The sequence below is a fragment of the Lynx canadensis genome, chromosome F2 (genome assembly GCF_007474595.2).
Source record: "Lynx canadensis isolate LIC74 chromosome F2, mLynCan4.pri.v2, whole genome shotgun sequence".
NCBI classification, from domain to species: Eukaryota; Metazoa; Chordata; class Mammalia; order Carnivora; family Felidae; genus Lynx; species Lynx canadensis.
Genome location: NC_044320.2, coordinates 77,756,352 through 77,776,422, shown reverse-complemented (window position 1 = coordinate 77,776,422; position 20,071 = coordinate 77,756,352). Strand labels below are relative to the sequence as shown.

The following is a 20,071-nucleotide window of genomic DNA, read 5'->3' as shown; positions in this document are numbered from 1 at the left end:
ACAGTTAGAATTTTACTTTAGGAGCGGGCACCTGAGGGGCTCGGTTGGTTAAGCATCTGACTCCTGACTTAGGTTCCGGTCACGATGTCACAATTTGTGGGTTCGAGCCCCATGTCAGGCTCTGCACTGACGGTGAGGAGCCTGCTTGGGATTCTCTCTCTCCCTCTCTTTGCCCCTCCCCTGTGTACGCTCACGTGCACGTCGTGCTCTCTCTCTCAAAATAAACTTTAAAAAAAGGAAATTAACTTTATATGACATAAAATTTAAGCCCAGTACATAACACAGTACTACTTTTCACCAAATAGTCAAGATTTTCTAAAATTTGGCACAATGCTCGTTTTCTGTATAAACTTAATTTTTATAAAATGAAGTCATACTTTGTATGACAAAAGCTAACCCAAAGCAATTTTAAACTAAAAGCAACAGGTTAGTAACTCAGTAATTGACGCAAGATTTTCTTAAAGTTATTATGTGGTCTTTTCCCTAAACAACGTCTTCAGTTTCTGTCCATTGAGAAAATAACTACTAAGTGCCTATTATATATACTTACATACATACACACATATATATTGGGGGGGCGGGGGGGGGGAGAGAGACCCTGAAAGAAAGAGCATTTATCAAAACATGTCAAACATACTCTAACAGTAATTAAAACCAGGAGCCTGGCCCATTAATAGATAACATACGGAACAGAACAGATTCAAATGCATCTTCATATACACACACAGAGATAAACATTACAATTTCAAATCGGGGGAAAGGAAACATTGTGTAAGCAACAGTACTATGACAAACGGCTATCCACACATACTGAAAAATAAAGTCTATCTGAAATGCCACCAGTTTTTACCCTTCAGGTTACTTCTAATGACTAAAATGAAGAGTGTTGACTCTTGTTATCTTATAACAAGCACACTGGCAGTTATGACAAGAATGAAAATGGGTACAACTTATAAGATTTAATCTGGCAATACGAAAATATAAATTATGTATTAAGATGTACAAACCAGCAATTCTACCGCTGGAAATATATTGAAAGCAAAAAGACAAGTGTACAAAGGTATATATCCAATGAAATCTTTATTTTTAACAATGAAAATTCAGAAAACTATCAATCATGATTGATCAAATAAATTACAGTGCAGCTATATTATGTGACATCATTTAGATATTTAAAAATGTTAGCTCCATACATATTGATTACTGATATATTTATTATCCAGTAAGAAAAGTTAGTTACAGTACATATCATGTGAGTCAGTAGGCAGATTTTATTTTTATCATATTAACTAATGCTGATGGAGTACGTGTATACACAAACATTGAAAAAGTGTGGCCTATAGCAACTTTTTTCCTAGATATGTCTCCTGAAGCAAAGAAAACCAAACCAAAAATAAACTACTGGGGCTATATCAAAATAAAAAGCTTCTGCACGGTGAAGGTAACAACCAACAGAACTAAAAGGCAACCTACGGAATAGAAGATATTTGCAGATGACATATCTGATAAAGGGTTAATATCCAAAATACATAAAGAACTATAAAATTCAACACCAATTAAAAAGTGGGCAGAAGACACGAACAGACATTTCTCCAAAGACATATAGATGGCCAAGAGACTCGTGAAAAGATACTCATCACCACTTACCATCAGGGAAATGCAAATCAAGACTACAATGAGATACTACCTCCCACCTGTCAGAATGGCTAAACTCAAGAAAACAAATGTGGACAAGCATGTGGGGAAAAAGGAGCACTCTTGCACTGTCGGTAGGGATGCAAACTGGTGTGGCCACAATGGAAAACAGCATAGCGGTTCCTCAAAAAGTTAAAAATAGAACTATCCTATGATTAAGCAATTGAACTACTGGGTATTTATCCCCAAAATATAAAAACACAAGGGACACAAGCATCCCTATGTTTACAGCAGCATTATTTACAATAGGCAAATTATGGAAACAGCATAAGTAAATGTCCAATGATGAATGGATAAAGACGATGTGGTACGTACACACACACACACACACACACACACACAAGAATATTATTCAGCCATGAAAAAGAATGAAATCCTGCCATTTGCAATGACATGGATGGAGCTAGAGAGTACAATGCTGAGAAAATAAGTCAGAGAAAGACAAATACTGTATGATTTCACTCATATGTGGAATTTAAGAAACAAAACAAATGAGCAAAGGGGAAAAAAGAAGCAAACCAAGAAACTGACTCAACTTTAGAGAATGAACTGATGGTTACCAGAGGGGAGAGAGTTGGGGGGGGGGCCCAAATGGGGATTAAGGGGTGCACTTGCGGTAATGAACACTGGATGATACAAGAAGTGTTGAATCACTACAGTGGACCCCTAAAACTAGTAACACTGTATGCTAACTGAAATTAAAATAAAAACTTAAAAAAAAACTCTGGAACAACTTAACATCGATCTTTTTACAATGGCTATTTCTGGATGCGGGCCTTTCACTCTCTTTGGTGTCCTTAAAATCACGTTTATAACCAGGCGTAAAAATACTTCCATTTTGAAAAAGAAAAAAGACAACATTTTATGCACCACAAAGAAATAAAAAACTTGAGTATGCTGCACTAGAAGAGCTGGTCCAACTGAAAGAGCAAGTCAATGACCCCCATCTGCTGTCCCCATTCTAGCCCCCAATTTGCCATCCCAGTGTAGATTTGCCTCTCCACTCCACAATCTTCCCTACGTGGTCATTCATATTTAGTTCTCCAACTGCTATCTTTACGTCCATGTAAGAGGGAGAACAGAACTGTGAAAAGAACATGAAATTTGGAACCAGAAAAGCTATTTTTAAAAGTTTTTTAATGTTTTTATTATTTATTTTTGAGAGAGAGAGAGAGACAGAGTACAAGTGGGACAGGAGCAGAGAGACAGAGGGAGACAGAGAATCCAAAGCAGGCTCCAGGCTCTGAGCTGACAGCACAGAGCCCGATGCGGGGCTTGAACCCACAAACTGCGAGATCACGAACCTGGGCCGAAGTCGGACACTTAACCGACTGAGCCACCCAGGTGGCCCTCAGAAGCCTATTTTTAAGTCTTATTCCCTCGATCGACTGTGTGTGACCCTGACTAACCTCATCAAACAAACTGGTTTTTTTCGAGTTTCTAGTGTTAAGTAAGCTCTACCCCCAATATGAGGCTCGAACTCATAACGCGAAGATCAAGAGTTACATGCTCCACCAACTGGGCCAGCCAGGCACCCCCAAACTTAAATTAGTTTGATTACAAAAAAACTCCCTATCTCACAGGGTTGTTGTGAAAATGTAAAGAATCTACACATAAACGGAAGAGTTATGCAAACTGGAGTGCAATACAAACATCAACAGTTACCGTTTAACCCAGATCTCTGCCTCGGGGCACAGGACTAACCCTCAGCTGATGCTAAATATCAGCCGTTAGCAATCATATTGTTTGCTGCAAACCCGACATACCCACATTTCAATTCAGTGCTTTTCCTTTACAACTATTTACTCCCTAACTTCTTTTGTCAAAAAAACCCTTATCTTTCCCCTGCTGCTCAGAACTTCAGTTATTTCTATCTAAATCCTATCCGTTTTTCCTTCAGAATCCAACCCTTCATTTTCCAAGGACACACCCCTTATTTTAGAGCCTAGAAACTCTTCCCACTGCCTTCCCACCCCAAGCCTCCCTGAGCACTCCCACCAGTCACAACCACTGCCATCAGGCTGCATGCCTCCTGTACCTTCAAGTACCTTCCCTAGAACCTCACAGCTGCCTACAGCAGGTCACAGATCAATGGCATACCTCGCTCTGTAGCTTGTTTCTTTGCAGCTCTCTCTCCTGTGACCACAGTACAGTACCCCCAGTATGGTTTCACTGAATTTCATTATCTGTCTGCCCCTTTAAGGGTGTGAATTTGCCACCTCTGGCTTAAGCTAGATTAATATTAAACTGTCAGACTTGAAGCCAGATTTACCTCTATGTGAATCCCATCTCTCGCAATGAGGCTCAGATAATCCATATGATCAGTTTACCACCCGTGGGCTGAAATGATACCTTCTACAGAGTGTATCTCAGACTCCATTACAGTGCAAAAACGGTGGCGATTATAACTCCAGTATTCACAGACGTCATAATTAAGCCCAAGTTACCATTCTAGAAATATCTCTAACTACTCCTCGACAAGAAACTTCTATTCTCTCACTTATATAACCCTGCCAGATAAAACTCCCCCAATTTCTGCCTCATCTGAATTTTACTCATCCAAGTATGGTCCCAAAAACGGTTCTATTAGCACTTCTGGGACGTATTCCCTAATCACAGGTGGTCCACAAGAACTCTTTTCCCTCTGAATTTACAGACCTACGTAAGGTGGTAGAATTATACTGGAGAAAAAAAAATCTCATATCACAAAAGGACATTTGTTCTTCCTGGATCCTTCTGGGATATAGTCAGCTATAAATGAGAGGACTTAAAGGGGTGATATATTTTTCTTTTTTTTTTGCTTTGAGATATAGTTCTTTTTCTTAAAAAATGCTTCCATTCAATTCACTCCCAGATACATAGGAGTTACAACTAGACTTTCAAGTCCAGAAGAAAGAAAAAAAAAAAAAAAAAAGCATTTCCAATACCCGTGAAAACCACCACCTATCCAATTTATCAACTGGAGATTAATTTACAATTTCCTCCTTTTGAGAGAGTACGATAATGATTAGGTCAGTCATTACAGTTTATTGTCAACTTTTCAAAATTTAGGATTAGCTTCCTTATGGGGAAAACAAAGGGGGGAAAAAAAAAAACCTCAATTTCTGACATCCCAAACTGAACACATCAATCATTATTCACACTGCATTTGTTGAACACTCACATAAGCCAAGACTGTGCCAGGTGCTGGGATTACAAGTACCCACAAACTGCTTTCGGGTCTGGTAGAAGTCACAAATTGGATGAACTATACCACACTGGCCCAAAGTTTCATAGAAAAGACAGAATCGGAAATAATTTTGTCGGATTTGTAATTCTGCAGGTTGCAATTTGACCTCAAGGAGGGAGACCAGTAGGCGCTGCATCAGTGAAAATAACGTTCACCACAAACGGAATGTCTGGGTTACCCAGGGACTGAAAGCTGGACTTCAAACCCTCCAAATCAGATTATTTCATCTGATCCTACCCTTCTCTGCCAAGAGGAAAAGAAAAAAGAGAAAAAGAAGAGTAGGTCAGCCATTTTCCTCACGTTCCCCCCAAAAGAACCTTTTCCATAAAAGTTCAAGGCTCCTAATGAATGCCTTATCTACAAGCAAACTACGCAACTTCAAATCAGACAGCTCCAACAGAATGAAGGACAACAGGACTACTTTTAATAGTCTGGCATACTTCCTTCAGATTTTTCTCCTATGTGTTGAGAAAACAATGTACTGTGTGTAAACACGGACAGTTTTGTTTCATAAGAATGAGATAACACCACAGCGTAATGCTATACAACTATTTGAGCTGAATAATATATGTGGAATCTTTCCTTCCAATACACATAAATGTATTCAACATGTTGCTCTCCTGCCACTCATAAAAATTATGTAAAATGCATGATTTACTGATAATCTGAATTTGAAAACCTTATTAGTCTTAAAAAAGTCCCTATAGAAAGTATCATTAGTTTTGATCATTTTGAATTAGTCTTATTCACAAAAAGTAAATTCATTTGTATATTGTGTTTGAACATGTTTTCTATACATACTATGTCATTTGGACAGCTTCTGCCTTAACAGGAATTCAAAAAAACTGTTAAATGAATTTAAGTCAAGTTTACTAGAAAATAGCCGTCTTGCCTCCAAATCATACCAAGAACGGAAGCCACATCCGTTGCTTCTGCATTAGTGTCACCAGCTGAGCTATGACATCCAGGGCTGCGCCTGGTCTAATTTTTGAGGGATGGCAGTACCAAGTGGGGACCCTCCCTGTACATGTGAATTCAGGTTTTCTAAACTCTTAATATTCGCAGAATTGTGTCTATAGCAAAAGTGTTATAATTCTATGCTTCGTTTTAGAATACTTAGTTTGAAATGCAATCAAATTATATACAGTAAATACTGAATTAGCTTTGTTCTAGGAAGCCTATGTAAAAAACACAGCAATCTCAAGAAAAGATGTGCACATCTGGAATTTGCAAAATAGCACCTAAAAAACAACAGATATATTAGCAGTACGGTACTGATTCGAGTAACATTTCAACAGATAGTCTGGAGAGTTACTGATCAATTATTACGTGTAGAGTATGAAGGAAAAAAACGATGTGTTTAGTCCCGAACCAGTAACAACAACAACAACAAAATGGAAATGAGTCATAATTATTTTCATCCTTTAACACGATTACAAGCTAATAAAATACGAGAATTCAAAAGAGGGCAAAGTCATGGGGGGTGATTGGGAGGGTGGGGTGTCCTCCATAATCCTCAGGGTACTCACTAAACAGCTGTGGAAGACGAAACTGACCAATGAAAGAAAGGGTGCGTGAAAGTACTCAAGTACTCTACTCGGAAAAAGTAATTTAAAAGGACCTCATCTTTATTGAGGGATGGAAAGAAATGCCATCCTCTCAGGAGACAGACAACAGAGGTCCACTTACAGGCAAATTAGGTTTATTAGGGCCACAATAATAAGCAAACCAGAACGTGATAATTAAAATTCACATACTTTTTATCAACAACAGTAAGTACATCTTAATGCAGCACCCCTACAATCTGTTTCTCTAGCACTGTATCTATTCCAGCATCTTAAAGCAGGCTGCATTTGCAATTTATCTTCTTTAACATTTCTCAAAGTTCACCATTTCCTATAATCTTATACACAAAGCTTACATATAAAGTTCTTCTAATTCACTGTTCATGCTACAGAGCTAAAACTGTGTTGCAGGGGTTTAACATTTCCTGAAAACATACGTGAATTTAGGTACAAGTTGCCTTCTAGCCTTGCTGAGTTTACTGGAACAAACCTCCGTGCCTTTGCACATGCAAGATTACGGCACTTTACAGCTTCCTTACTGTTACCCAAAAACCTGAGTATCCACAGAGCCCTCTCTACCATCATTCTCCTAGTCATGAGTCACCCTCCCCTCATTCCTATCAGTCCACCCTCAGTAACCTTTTCACTTTTTCTTTGTATGCCAAATATCTCACTCACAGCCTTTGCATTTACTATTCCTTCTGCCAAGAATGCTCTTGCCTCAGATCAGATAGTCACACAGCTAGCTTCCTTGCTTCTCCTGGGGCTTTATTTCAAAGTTAACAATCAGTGAGGACTTCCTTGGCCACTTTATCCAAAGTTTCAACCCCTCAATCCTGACACTCCTCTCCTCCTGTGTGTTTTCCTTCCCAGCATGCGTCTCTTACTCCCTATTTTTCTTGAATGAGTACAAGGATTTGGTTTGGTTTGTTCACTGCCAAGTCCCCAGTACTTTTACACCAGTGTGCCTGGCACACAGTAGGTACATGATCAGTCCCAAGCCAAAATTTGTTGAGGTGGATAGGACATCTTTTTAAAGAAAAGGGAAGTGACTTATCCATGTCAGATCATGATTCTAAAAATATCGCTACGCTCCATTAAAAACCCCAAATCTCCTTCAGTACTTTTCTTCAAATTTCCAGTAATGCTACAATATTGCAATCAGTTTTATACATGACTCCAATTTTTTCTATTATAAGGCAAGAACAATTTCTTACACATTCCTATATGCCTTGTAATGACTGGTCCAATGGTCTACCTGTAGTAAGTAAATAACCGCATGAATGAATGTGTGTAGAAAGGCACTGCTAGATTTTCACTTCAGTTTCTGAGCCACTATATCTGTCTACAAAAGAAAAGGCTTAATTGGGGTTAGAGAATAGTATATCCAATGAGAACATTTACTAGATATCCCTTTTTAAAAAACACTTATAAGTACACACATCTGCAAAGGACAGCATATAGCAGGTGTCAAACATTTGCTGAAGGCATGAAAATTTAAAGACAGTCTCAAAATCAGAAGCCAAAGAAAAGCTCCTCTTAATCTTCCATGATAAAAACTTAGGTTCAGAAGTGTGGCTTTTCAAAAACAAAGGTCTTGTGTCCTCTGCCCTTTAGGACCTTATGAATCTGACTTGCTAAAAGTCAATGTGTCATGCATTCTGAATTTGTGTGTGTTAGCAAGGGCCAGAAAAATTTTCTGAGACAAGAGTACTGCTCCACTGCCTTCCCTGTCATCCAACACCATCGGAACTAGGCCAATTATTAATCCTAAATTTGACTACCATGAAACATTCAAAATGGACTAAAGAAAATATGCGCCAAAAGTGGTCTGAGTCCATATCTAATGTCCATCGACAGACATTTATCAACATAAACACCAACATAAAGCATCTCTTTCATAAAACTCTAGATTTTGGGGCACCTGGGTGGCGCAGTCGGTTAAGCGTCCGACTTCAGCCAGGTCACGATCTCGCGGTCCGGGAGTTCGAGCCCCGCGTCAGGCTCTGGGCTGATGGCTCGGAGCCTGGAGCCTGTTTCTGATTCTGTGTCTCCCTCTCTCTCTGCCCCTCCCCGTTCATGCTCTGTCTCTCTCTGTCCCAAAAATAAATAAACGTTGAAAAAAAAAATTTTTAAACTCTAGATTTTAAACACAATGTAAACACTAAATTAAAAAAAAAAAAAAGACAGGAATGTTACTGAGAAAATGTGTTCATAAGGCCACACTCTGCTACAAAACACTAAATACAGAAAAAGCAAAAAACATCTTCCCACCCCTAACAATTGTCTGTTTACAAAGCAAAAAAAAAAACCCAAATAAAATCCTCAAGGTACTTTTGCTTCCCATAGTAATATCATCTCGGAATGGTAAAGACCCAATTCGTATCAAATATCGAAATATAATTCTGTGACTCTTCACTAAGCGGATTTGTTGATGTAAATTAAGAATCGTCTCCTCCTAAGTTGCTTACCTTCTGACCCATCGGACAGATCAACAAGCAGCATCAGCACCCAAAAACCTAGAAACTATACAATAAATAATAGGCATATTTTCATAGGGCCCAAATCATCGCTCTACGTACAGTGAACCGAGGCAAACATTGTTATCTAGCTTAATGACTGTAGCAACAAGGACTCTATCAACAGTGAGCACATTAGTCTTCCTTGACATCCAGGCACACAGCACTTCGTGGTATGACCGCACCTTTTTAAAGAGTTCCTGATGGAAAAGACTAGATTACGAAACCATAAACAATAAACATAGTACATCCACCAGGCGGTGGAAGAAACTATTCATTCCCCCCCAGAAGCTGCCATTTCTCCTGTTGTTCTCCAGCTTCGACTAAGGAAGTTGTGAAATCCGCAAACACACCCCATCCCAAATCTATCAGTGGGGCGGGCGGAGGCTGAGTCATTCCTAAGAGTAACTTTATACCGATCTCGCACTCCGGGGTCGGGACAAAGGTATCTCTGCGTTCCTCCCGCTGTGTGCTGCGTTCGGCCTCGGCCCACTTCCTCTCCCGGGTTCTCAAGTCACAGACAGCCTTAGGGCTAAGTCCAGCCGTGACCACAAGCGAGGATGCTTGCCGGTGGGGTCGGCGTCCCTCGCCCTCCGCCACTCCCGAAAACTCGGCCCGCGGCCGGCCGGGGACGCGTTCACAGGGAGGGACCCGGGCGGCCCCGGCCGAGGAAGCCCGCACGCAGGCCCGCACCGGGCGAGTCGGCCCCACACCTCCCGCAGCCCAGCGGGGGCTTCGACTCAGACCGCGTGTCTCCACCGGGGCTGTCGCGCCGGGGAGGCCAGCCGCAGGGCAACACTGCCGCGGCCGGAGCGCCGGGCCCGCGGGCGCACCACCTGCGCGCGGGCGGCGCTCGACCGGCGGGGCCCCGGCGCCCCGGCCCACTGTGTCCGGGGCTCGCCGCGCGGCCGCGGTGCCAGATGGGGAAGGGGACCCGGGCGGCGACAGCACTACCTGGCAGCACCTCTACTCCACAAGGCGGCAGCAGCAGAGCGGCAGCCCCTGGCACCATCTTCCGCCGCGAGCTCGTCCCGCGGCGGCGGGCTTACAACGCCCATCGGGCACGCCAACCGACACAACCGCCAGGCGTCCCAGGTGAGGTCGCGGCCCCGAGCTCCGGGCGGGAGGGAGGGGTCGGGGCGGAGAGGGGACGCTGTCAGGACATCGGCTCTGGGTCAGGGGACGGGGGGCAGGGGGCCGCGGCCCGGTCAGAGCCGAGGGGCCGGGGCGATACGGAGACCCCCCCAAGGCAGCGCCGAGGGCTCTGCAGGGCCGCGGACACCGCCGCGGTTGGGTTTGTTATTGTCGACTCCGTCCCTTCCTCCGCGGAGCACGCCGGGAAACGGTGGGCGGGGGGTGGGGCGCGCCGGGCGGCCGGGGCGGCGCAGAGAGGCGCGCGCAGGTCCGGAAGTCGGCAGGCCGCCGGGAAAAGGGGGGCGGCTCCGCCCTCAGTCGCGGTCGGCCGGCCTGCGACTTTACTGTCCTCTCCTGACCCGGGGACGCAGCTGGGGCGCCCTTTGGCGGTGCGAGCCGCGGTCCGGCCGCGGACTGCCCCAAGGTGATTTTGACCTTTCTCGCCACCGCGAGTTGGCCTGAGGCGGACCCCGCCGAATTTTGGATTAGCCCCAGGTCAAACAGCTTATCTCTTTCCACCTGTCGCGGAGGAGCGGGGCCCACGGAGGTTGTGTGCCCTCGTCGCCCGTCCGCATACCGGGCAAGATCTGTAAGAGGATGACGTACCTGGCTGTGGCCCGGCCAGGCTAGATTGCCACCACCGCACCCCACCGCCGGGACTTGAAACAGCTGATAAGTGGCTCGGTAACTTCGAGTGTGGGGCGGCACGATTTTTCTCGGACCAGGTAAGCCAAGAAAATGTCCAAGAGACAAGAAGGAGTAAGGCTTGGTCGATTGGGGTGAAGTGTAAGCGGCACGCCCCAGTTTTCAGCTTTGTAAACGGAGTTGGTTCTCAGGTGGGTTTAGCGTGAGTTCCGAGGGGACACGATTTCCGGGGGATCCTGAGTGTGTGCGGAAGATCGGCCACCAAGCAAGGGCTCGAAACTACAAGGCTTGGGTATTAAAATGTGGTGAGCAGAAGTTACTCGTAGAATGATTATGTAACACTCTTTAAATTCCTGTTCTATCGAGGCACGTCTGGTACAAGTGAAAGCTGAGAGGTGCTGTCGCTATCGGAGCGCCTTTGAGTTGGGTTTACGTAAAAATGAGCATTACCACCGTTTTCAGGAGCACCGAAACGGAGCAAATACTGTTAGGAAGCAAAGTTTGCAACCCTTCGTTTATCACGGTGGAAACTGATTTTAAAACAAAACAAGACATTGGACTGGACGACTGGCAAGCGTGAGGGATTTTAGTTTCCATCACACTTACCCGGTATCTGAAAGTTTTATGGAGAAGAGCTTTTCTTGTTTCTTACTTTTTTTTTTTTTAACCACTTTGTGTTTTAGTTTACATTGCTGTACATTCCGGAGAGAATCTTGTCTGGCAAATTATTTTATCTGTTTCGTTTTTTTTTTTTTTTTTTAAGCTGGATTTTTTTTATACACCCAGCAAGATAGAGCTGAGAAGTGAAAATTAAGAGGTTAAATTGTTCTTAGGCCTCGGGAGGAGGTACGAACTGGCAGGACCGAAGAAAGACGCTGATTTTATTAGTCACCGCATAGCACGGGCACACAGAAACTAGGTGGTGAGGAAGATTTGGCCAAAAATGGTTAAGCAAAACAATTAGGCCTCTAAAGAATATACCGGGCTTGAACTTCTCTTAGCTGTCACTGACGCTCGTCACTCCAAATACCACACACTACAGCCGGGAATGTGAAAACATCACTGAACTATGCCAGTGATAATCTCTTAAATAATAAAGTGTTTTTAAATGTATTTGTCTGACTTCTTTCTTTGGAAAGCAAACAATTCAGTCCTCATCTTCTCCTAGTCCTAGTTTGGAAGAAAGGACCAGAAGTGATTGGTTTATACCTTAAAGGTTTTACATCCTCTCCAGAATATAAAGGTTGAAAGTTTATGTGCGTTCAGTGGTGTTTCTTAGTAATACATAACATTAGCCTTGGTATGTATATGCAGTCATCTGGAGGTAAATACTCTTACAAATTACGAATGCTTATGTCCATAGTAGTAAGTTTCAACAGGTTACATCTTCTTTCCTCCGGAGGAGGACGTTGAAAACCCCCCTGTATTCTCCGTTCCTTAGTAAATTAAAACAACAAACCTCCTCATGCAGCATTGCTTTTCTACCAAACTGCTGACTGATAGGAAGTCACACACTCTATAGCCTCATTTCCACCTGCTGCTCTTTCTCCCCGAAATGCGAAAGATAATAGGGGCCTCCCAAATTATTGCGTTAAATGGACACTGCTGATACTTTTCTTCGAGCTTCTCAAGCGCTCGCTTCTTTTTAATTATTCACTCTTTACTTTGCTTCCCTTTTGCCGTGTCTCCCTCTTCGTTCTTAAATCTCTGTCCTTTTCCTTTGGTCCTCGTCAGATATCAAGTAATTATAAAACGATGTAAATGATGCAAATATTCCCAGTGGGAAAAGAGGTGAGAGGCTTAATCTTGTCCCTCATTGCATGATTATCTGTTAATTTAATAAAACATCTGGGGCTTTAATAGATTTATAGTGAGGGCCACAAAGAGAGTGGTTGTCTTTAGGAGTATGTAGGGGTACACAGAGTCTATAGAGAAAACACCGTTAAGTACTTTCAAATCAGTTCGAATCTTTAAAATCCTGTTTTTTTCCTTCAGGTCTCCATTTCAGGGTCACTTTCTCAGGGAATCCTTCCCTAACATGTCTGCAGTTCCTCTAGATTATTTCTTTCACTAGCTAACATGCTGAAATGTAAGTTCTTTTTTAATAGAGGGAACTATTTCCCAAATATGTGGTATACACACAAACGTTTGTTGATGGTGCCCTATGCTTTTTTTTTCGGGCCTTCAGTTTATACTTAGACTCACCCCTCAACTAGTCTCTGTTATTTACTCCATCCAGGACCAAGTTGGTCAGGTGTCTTTCCCAGCCGGCCTCACTGGTTTTGTTTTGCAAATTGGATACAATTTAAACTTTTTTAACAGCAACAGCAGCCTCTTCATTTTGTAGCAACCCATCTCTCCAGCTTACCTCCTGGCCCTTTTCCCCTTTACACGTGTGAGTTTCCTCATCCAGGAAATGTTCCTCCCTCCTTGTTACATTTCTCACCTCATTTTTTCAAACAGCTTGGACACCAGCCGCTTCTAACTTCTGGGCAATATAGTGATCTACTCCGTCTACGCCTCGGCTCCATACCAACAAACTACAAATTCTTGTCTCCCCTCACGTCTATGAAACCCTGGGTTTAGGAACTGTGAATTATAATTTTTAAGTGCTAGAACTTTCTAGAAAGATTGGCACGTAATTAGCAATTAATAAAATACTTGTATTGAAGGTTGACTAAGAAGTTACTGTGGAAAATTGCTGCCCTCAATATCTCAAAGCTGTGCAGGGGACCATTCAAACATCACTGTGGTCACAAGTTTAAATGACACTATTTCCTTACCCAGAATACATCAGGGATATGGGGAGATTGCAGTTTACTGCGGAATTTTGTTAACTCTGCCTGATTGGGGATTTTATTCTGCAGGAATTACGACTTCTCAACCTAGCATAATTGCCCTCATTTTCTCTTAGGTTATGTTCAAATAGCCAGCGACTGCAATTAACGTAAATTTGGCTTTTTTTCAAAGAATGGGTTAGAGCTAACCATTTTTTAAAGTTTAGCTCCTTTTAAAAAAGTTTTGGCTTCGTTTTTAAGATCATAGCTAATGATGTATAAAACGCGGGTCATGCACTACTTAGAGGGCTCTGGCCACTATTGATTGTCAAGTTAATATTCATAGTACTGTTTCAGATGTTGAAGCTGCCCTACTCAGCTGGTTTGTTGGTACTCACGTATTATTAATGATAATGATGCTAGTTAACTTATGAGTGTGTGTCTTCAAAGCTAGTTGATGAGTGTAATTGGGCCGGTGAACAACACAGTGGTCTAACGCCGCAACACATACAACACTTCCAGCCTGCTTCATTGCCCAACAGATTTAATTTTTTTTTTTTTAACGTTTTTTTTTTTTGAGACAGAGAGAGCAGAGCCTGAACGGGGGAGGGTCAGAGAGAGGGAGACACAGAATCCGAAACAGGCTCCAGGCTCTGAGCTGTCAGCACAGAGCCCGACGTGGGGCTCGAACTCACGGACCTCGAGATCATGACCTGAGCCGAAGTCGGCCGCTTAAACCGACTGAACCACCCAGGCGCCCGCCCCCAACAGATTTAAACCAATAGGTTGGCACAAACTATTTGTAGTCACTTTTCACATTAAGTTCTTGTCTTTCATTATTTTGAAGAGTTTTTCAACCAAGTGTCCAAATACACAGCCGAAATGTCCTAAAGCAGAAGCTTATCAGTCCTACAGATACAGAGACAGAGAGACAAACATCAAGTTGGTAGTTGGACTTCAGGTGGTGCCTTTCAAACTTCTTTATTGTGACTCACGTTAAAATTACGTTTTTAGGGGCGGCTGGGTGGCCCCGTCCATTCAACGTCCGACTTCGGCTCAGGTCATGATCTCGCAGTTCGTGAGTTCGAGCCCCACGTCGGGCTCTGGGCTGACAGCTCAGAGCCTGGAGCCTGCTTCGGATTCTGTGTCTCCCTCTGTCTCTACCCCACCTCTGCTCACACTCTGTGTCTCTCTCAAAAATAAATAAACATTAAAAAAAATGTTTAAAGATGGGAATGCAAGCTGGTGCAGCCACTCGGAAAACAGTATGAAGGTTCCTCAAAAAACTAAAACAGAACTACCCTACGACCCGGCAATTGCACTGCTAGGCATTTATCCACGGGATACAGGTGTGCTGTTTCGAAGGGACACACGCACCCCCCATGTTTTTAGCTGCACTATCAACAATAGCCAAAGTATGGAAAGAGCCCAAATGTCCATCAATGGATGAACAGATAAAGAAGATGTGGTATATATACACAATGGAGTATTACTCGGCAATCAAAAGAATGAAATCTTGCCATTTGCAACTACGTGGGTGGAACCAGAGGGTATCATGCTAAGTGAAATTAGAGAAAGACAAAAATCATATGACTTCACTCATACGAGGACTTAAGAGACAGAACAGATGAACACAAGGGAAGGGGAAAAATTAATACAGAAACGGAGGGGGACAAAACAGAAGAGACTCATAAATGTGGAGAATAACTGAGGGTTACTGGAGGGGTTGTGGCAGGGGGGATGGGCTAAATGGGTAAGGGGCATTAAGGAATCTACTCCTGAAATCATTGTGGCACTATCTGCTAATTTGGATGTAAATTTTAAAAAATAAGAAATAAAATCAAATTTAAAAAATTAAAACATTATACGGGTGCCTGGATGGCTCAGTGGTTGGGCATCCAGCTCTTGATTTCTGCTCAGGTCATGATCTCACGGGTTCTTGAGTTCGACCCTGTGGTAGGCTCTGTGCTGACAGTGCAGGACCTGCTTGGGATTCTCCCTCTCTCTCCCTCTCTCTCCCTGTCTCTTTCTTTCTCAAAATAAACTTAAAGAAATACATTTTAACATTGTGACTTGGTGCATACATGCAGGCCTCTGTCACTGAAACCATGTTTTATGAAAATAATACTTGCGACTCACTCCAATATTTTCTATTCTATTTTTGTTCCAATGCTAATCTTGACCCACTAAATTGATTTTACCACCCTTCAATGGCTTGGAAGATCTTAGAGTTGGCAACAGGCCTCAAACCTTGAGATATTTTGCCCCTGATTTTTCCATCAGCGCTTCCTATGTAGACTGCACCCTGGATAGTAAAGTTTGTGATTATGTTTATTTAAAAAAAAAAAAAAAAACCTAACTGAAGCTGGTGCAACACTAGTGAGTGTATCTTAGATGGCAAATGTGGGCTTTAGGTGCAGACCTATTTGTCTTAATAGCCTTATCCAGTTTCTATTATTTTCTCCATTTTTACAGATGGGAAATGAGGGGTTAAGTAACTAATTCCTTCTAGGTAATGTCCTTCAGCTAGAAACTGTTACGGCCAGTATAGAGCCCAGCCAATTTGACAGGCTGTAGTCTTAAGCACCACATTATGCTGTCCCTTAATTTCCTGCATTTCTAGAGGGGGAAAAAATTAAAATTTTAAGTCTAGCAGTAGGCCACAGAATTTCAGCACTATTCACGTTTGGGCCAGGTAATTTTTGTTATAAGAGGGCTGTCTTCTACATTTTAGGATATTTACAACATTCTTAACTTCTACCCACTAGATGCCAGTGGCACCCCCAGTTATGCCAACCAAAAATGTCTCTGGATGTTTGTAATGTTCCCAGAGTGACCAAATCACTTTCTTCCCAGAACCACAGACTTAAGCATGGTACATCCGTACATGAAATGCATTGCAGGCTTTATATTTTAGGGAATATTTAATGACAAAGGAAAATAAGTTAAAATACAGAACTACTGTACTGTCTTTCAAGGTGCACCTCTTTTTGGTATGTTCAATCTCTGAAATCTGGACGCATTTAACAATGAATAGGGTCCTGCAAGCTTCTTGATACGGGAAACCAAGGCAAATGAAAAGTTTCCTTACTGCCTACAGCCCATTGACAAGTCCTCGAAACAGGCAGAGTGACCTTTCTCTGGGGACTGAGCTGCCTCAGTCATGACTTTGCTAAGGGCAAAAGGCAATCTTAGCTTAACGTTATCCCATCCCCCAGGACCCTATAAGTCTACTTGAACATATAAAAATTCCTTTGGAAACTTCTTTTATCTCTCCCCCCACGAGCTCTATGTTGGCAATCATGCTCCAAGCTTATGGCCCACTGATAATAGACATCTGAAGGGGCCCGTGACTGAGGTTTTACTGGACAGTATAAGTGACCTTTTCCTAAACAATACCCCCCTCAAGGTCCTGGAAACCGTTCTTCCAAATTCCTTAGAGACTTATGCTATCCCTAACCCTTTCCCAACCTGAAGGTCTATACCAGTCACCTGTGACAACCCCAGTGTAGCTCTTTTTGCCCATAGGTCCTGTCCCCGTGCTTTAATAAAATCACATTTTTGCACCAAAGACGTATCAAGAATTCATTCTTGGCTGTCAGCTCTGGACCCATACCACCGCTCCGAAACCACATCATTGTTACCCAACTGCCCTTCATTACCTGTTACGCAAGATATCAAAAACACTAGCTTAGAAAAGAATCCTAAAAGCGTGATGGAACATTCTTTCGAACACAAGGTGTCAAAAGTTTGTGGAGAAGGGATGGGAGACGATGAATCAGACGTGGTGGACAGCATACCAAAAGCAATCCAAAGCCTGCTCTAAGAATTACAAAGCCAGCATAGGAGACTTAGCACCATGACTTGACTCCGTGATGGATTTTCAGGAAACACCTGTTGCCAGTGCTTTCACTGGTGAAAAGATGAATTCTATGGAAAAAATAAATTTATTTTACTTAAATTTCTCTTTTTATTTATGTGGGAGAGAGAGAGAGAATCCCAAGCGGGCTCTGCACTATCAGTGCAGAGCCCAACACGGGTCTCCATCCCAGGATCGTGATTTGTGCTGAAATCAAGAGTCAGACGCTCAACCGACTGAGCCAACCAGGCGTCCTCTATTTTGTTTAACTTTTAATGTTTTGACCTGCCTTGATCATATGAAATCTCTTTTTCTACCCAAGTTTATATTTAAATCCCAACTAGTTAACATACAGTGTAATATTAGTTTCAGGTATAGAATTCATATGCAATTTCAATAAAAACTGTCACTGTCTCTTCTGGCATTATTATTGTTACTGAAACTAATTTTATTGCATAGAAGAGTAGAGTGTTAAAAATAATTATCTACTCTAAGTGTCAAATACATTATACAGGACAAGGCCCAGGACTTACTTTTTTCACTAAGCTCTAGAGGAATTCTAACGCAAACTTAGCCTTGGGAAACAGAAGAGTAAATCTGTAAGATCCCTTGATCTACTAAATCTTCCTTCTGCTTTAAATCCATTGGTACCACCCTCTCTGACAATGAATTCATCAGAAACATCCTAATCTATTCACAACACTTTCTGAATCTTTGTACCCTTATCAAGGGATTGATTTGAACTTGTCATTCTTAAATGTTCTTAATTTTTTTTTTAATTTTTTTTTTTTCAACGTTTATTATTTTGGGGACAGAGAGAGACAGAGCATGAACGGGGGAGGGCAGAGAGAGAGGGAGACACAGAATCGGAAACAGGCTCCAGGCTCTGAGCCATCAGCCCCAGAGCCCGACGCGGGCTCGAACTCACGGACCGCGAGATCGTGACCTGGCTGAAGTCAGACGCTTAACCGACTGTGCCACCCAGGCGCCCCAAATGTTTCTTAATTTTTTTTTGAATTGTGCACATTGTTTCTAGACAACTGAAGCATAAGCTTGTTTGCATTTAGAAATTGGAAAAACCTGAGATCTTATTTGGATTTAGAAGATCACTTAATACTTACGATTTCAACCTCCCCCGTGTTCACAATACCTGTTTTAGCTTCCCCACACTACTCTACGGGTTAGAATGAAAACTGCATGTAAAATTACTGCGCTTTGAACATTTTGTACAGTCTCAGAATCATGCTGACAGTGGCTGCTCACACCTTTTGAAAACTACAACCCCATCAGTTCTTAAAACTGATGAAGTGTTTTCGTGCGTTTTCGTACAAACTCTAGTTTCTATTTAACAATAAAAGAGTGACTTCAAAATATTTCTTAATTTACACCTTGCTTGTTATTTACGTTCATATTGTAGGTTTTTGTCTCCTTTCCTTCTCCCTTCCGTGCCTTGTACCCACCGAGGTACTGGACGCTGATGAAAGAGAGTTGGTTACGTTAAATGCCTGTCTTTTCCTGTCCGTATTTAAGGCTCCAGGGAACTACTTGACGTCCTGTTTCAAGAAGGTTGAAAATATCCGACACCGCCAAACAAGCTAGCATCCAGCCTTTGAAAAGAAGTTACGGATGGATGTCTTCAACACAGTGGATAGTACAGATCCCAAGAAGCAAAAAAATCTGCATCGAGTGACGAGAGACATACGTCGTTTTCCTAGTTCATGAAACTCAGTAGTATTAACTCTTCACGTGAAAAATTTTTATTATATTTCTGTGTACTGGCAATAAACATTTGAAAACATGAAACTGAGAAATGTTCTTTTTTTTTTTTTTAATTCGTTAATGCTTATTTTTTGAGAGAGACAGAGACAGAGACCAAGCACCAAGCGGGGGAGGGGCAGAGAGAGAGGGAGACCCAGACTCCAAAACAGGCTCCGGGCTCTGAGCTGTGAGCACAGAGCCCGACGCGGGGCTCGAACTCCCAAGCTGTGAGATCGTGACACGAGCCAAAGTCGAATGCTTAACTGACTGAGCCAACCAGGTGCCCTGAGAAAATTTCATTTAAATAGCATCCTTTTAAAAATATAGTAGGAATAAATTTAGCCAAAGAATTTCAAGACGTGTACACTGAAATTGCAAAAACATTTTTCGAAATGTTGAAAGAAATTAAACATCCCATGTTTGTGAATCACAAGACTTACGGAGATGGTGATATTTTTTCCAACCGATAACACAGATTCTATACAAGAAATCAACCGCTATAAATTTAAAGTTAATTGGTTTCCAAGAGAGTACCAGGACATTTCAATGGAGGAAGAATAGCTTTCTCAACAAATGGCGTCGGGGCAACGGATACCCACGTGTAAAAAAAATAAAGTGGGGCCCCATTTCATACCATGTACAAAATTAAACTGGGCGGAAAAACCTATGTAACAGCTGAAACTATAAAACTCTAGTAGAAAGCAATAGGAGGTAAATGTTTGTGAACTTGGATTTGGTAATAGTTTCTTAGATATGACACCAAAAACACAGTCGATACATGCACATGCATGTTAGATAAATTGGACTTCTCAAAGTTTTAAAAACTTGGGCTTCAAAGGACACCATCCAAAAAGTGAAAAGTGTGAATTACCTATCACATAAAGAACAAG

General features: G+C 42.3%; 1 protein-coding gene and 1 long non-coding RNA gene across 3 annotated transcripts in view; one reads left to right on the top strand and one right to left on the bottom strand.

Annotated features, from left to right (window-relative positions):
* Positions 1-10,310, bottom strand: part of RB1CC1 (RB1 inducible coiled-coil 1) — a 94,341-nt gene extending 84,031 nt beyond the window's left edge. For both annotated transcript variants that reach the window (XM_030304114.1, XM_030304115.1), the window contains exon 1: positions 9,963-10,310. The gene's annotated coding sequence lies outside the window, so the exon portion shown is untranslated. The remainder of the gene's footprint in view (positions 1-9,962) is intronic.
* A 136-nt stretch (positions 10,311-10,446) lies between these two features.
* On the top strand, positions 10,447-19,226 carry LOC115506224. Its single transcript, XR_003966285.1, has 2 exons — positions 10,447-10,867; positions 18,954-19,226. It is a non-coding gene; the product is annotated as an uncharacterized LOC115506224 (long non-coding RNA).
* Positions 19,227-20,071: the final 845 nt, after the last annotated feature.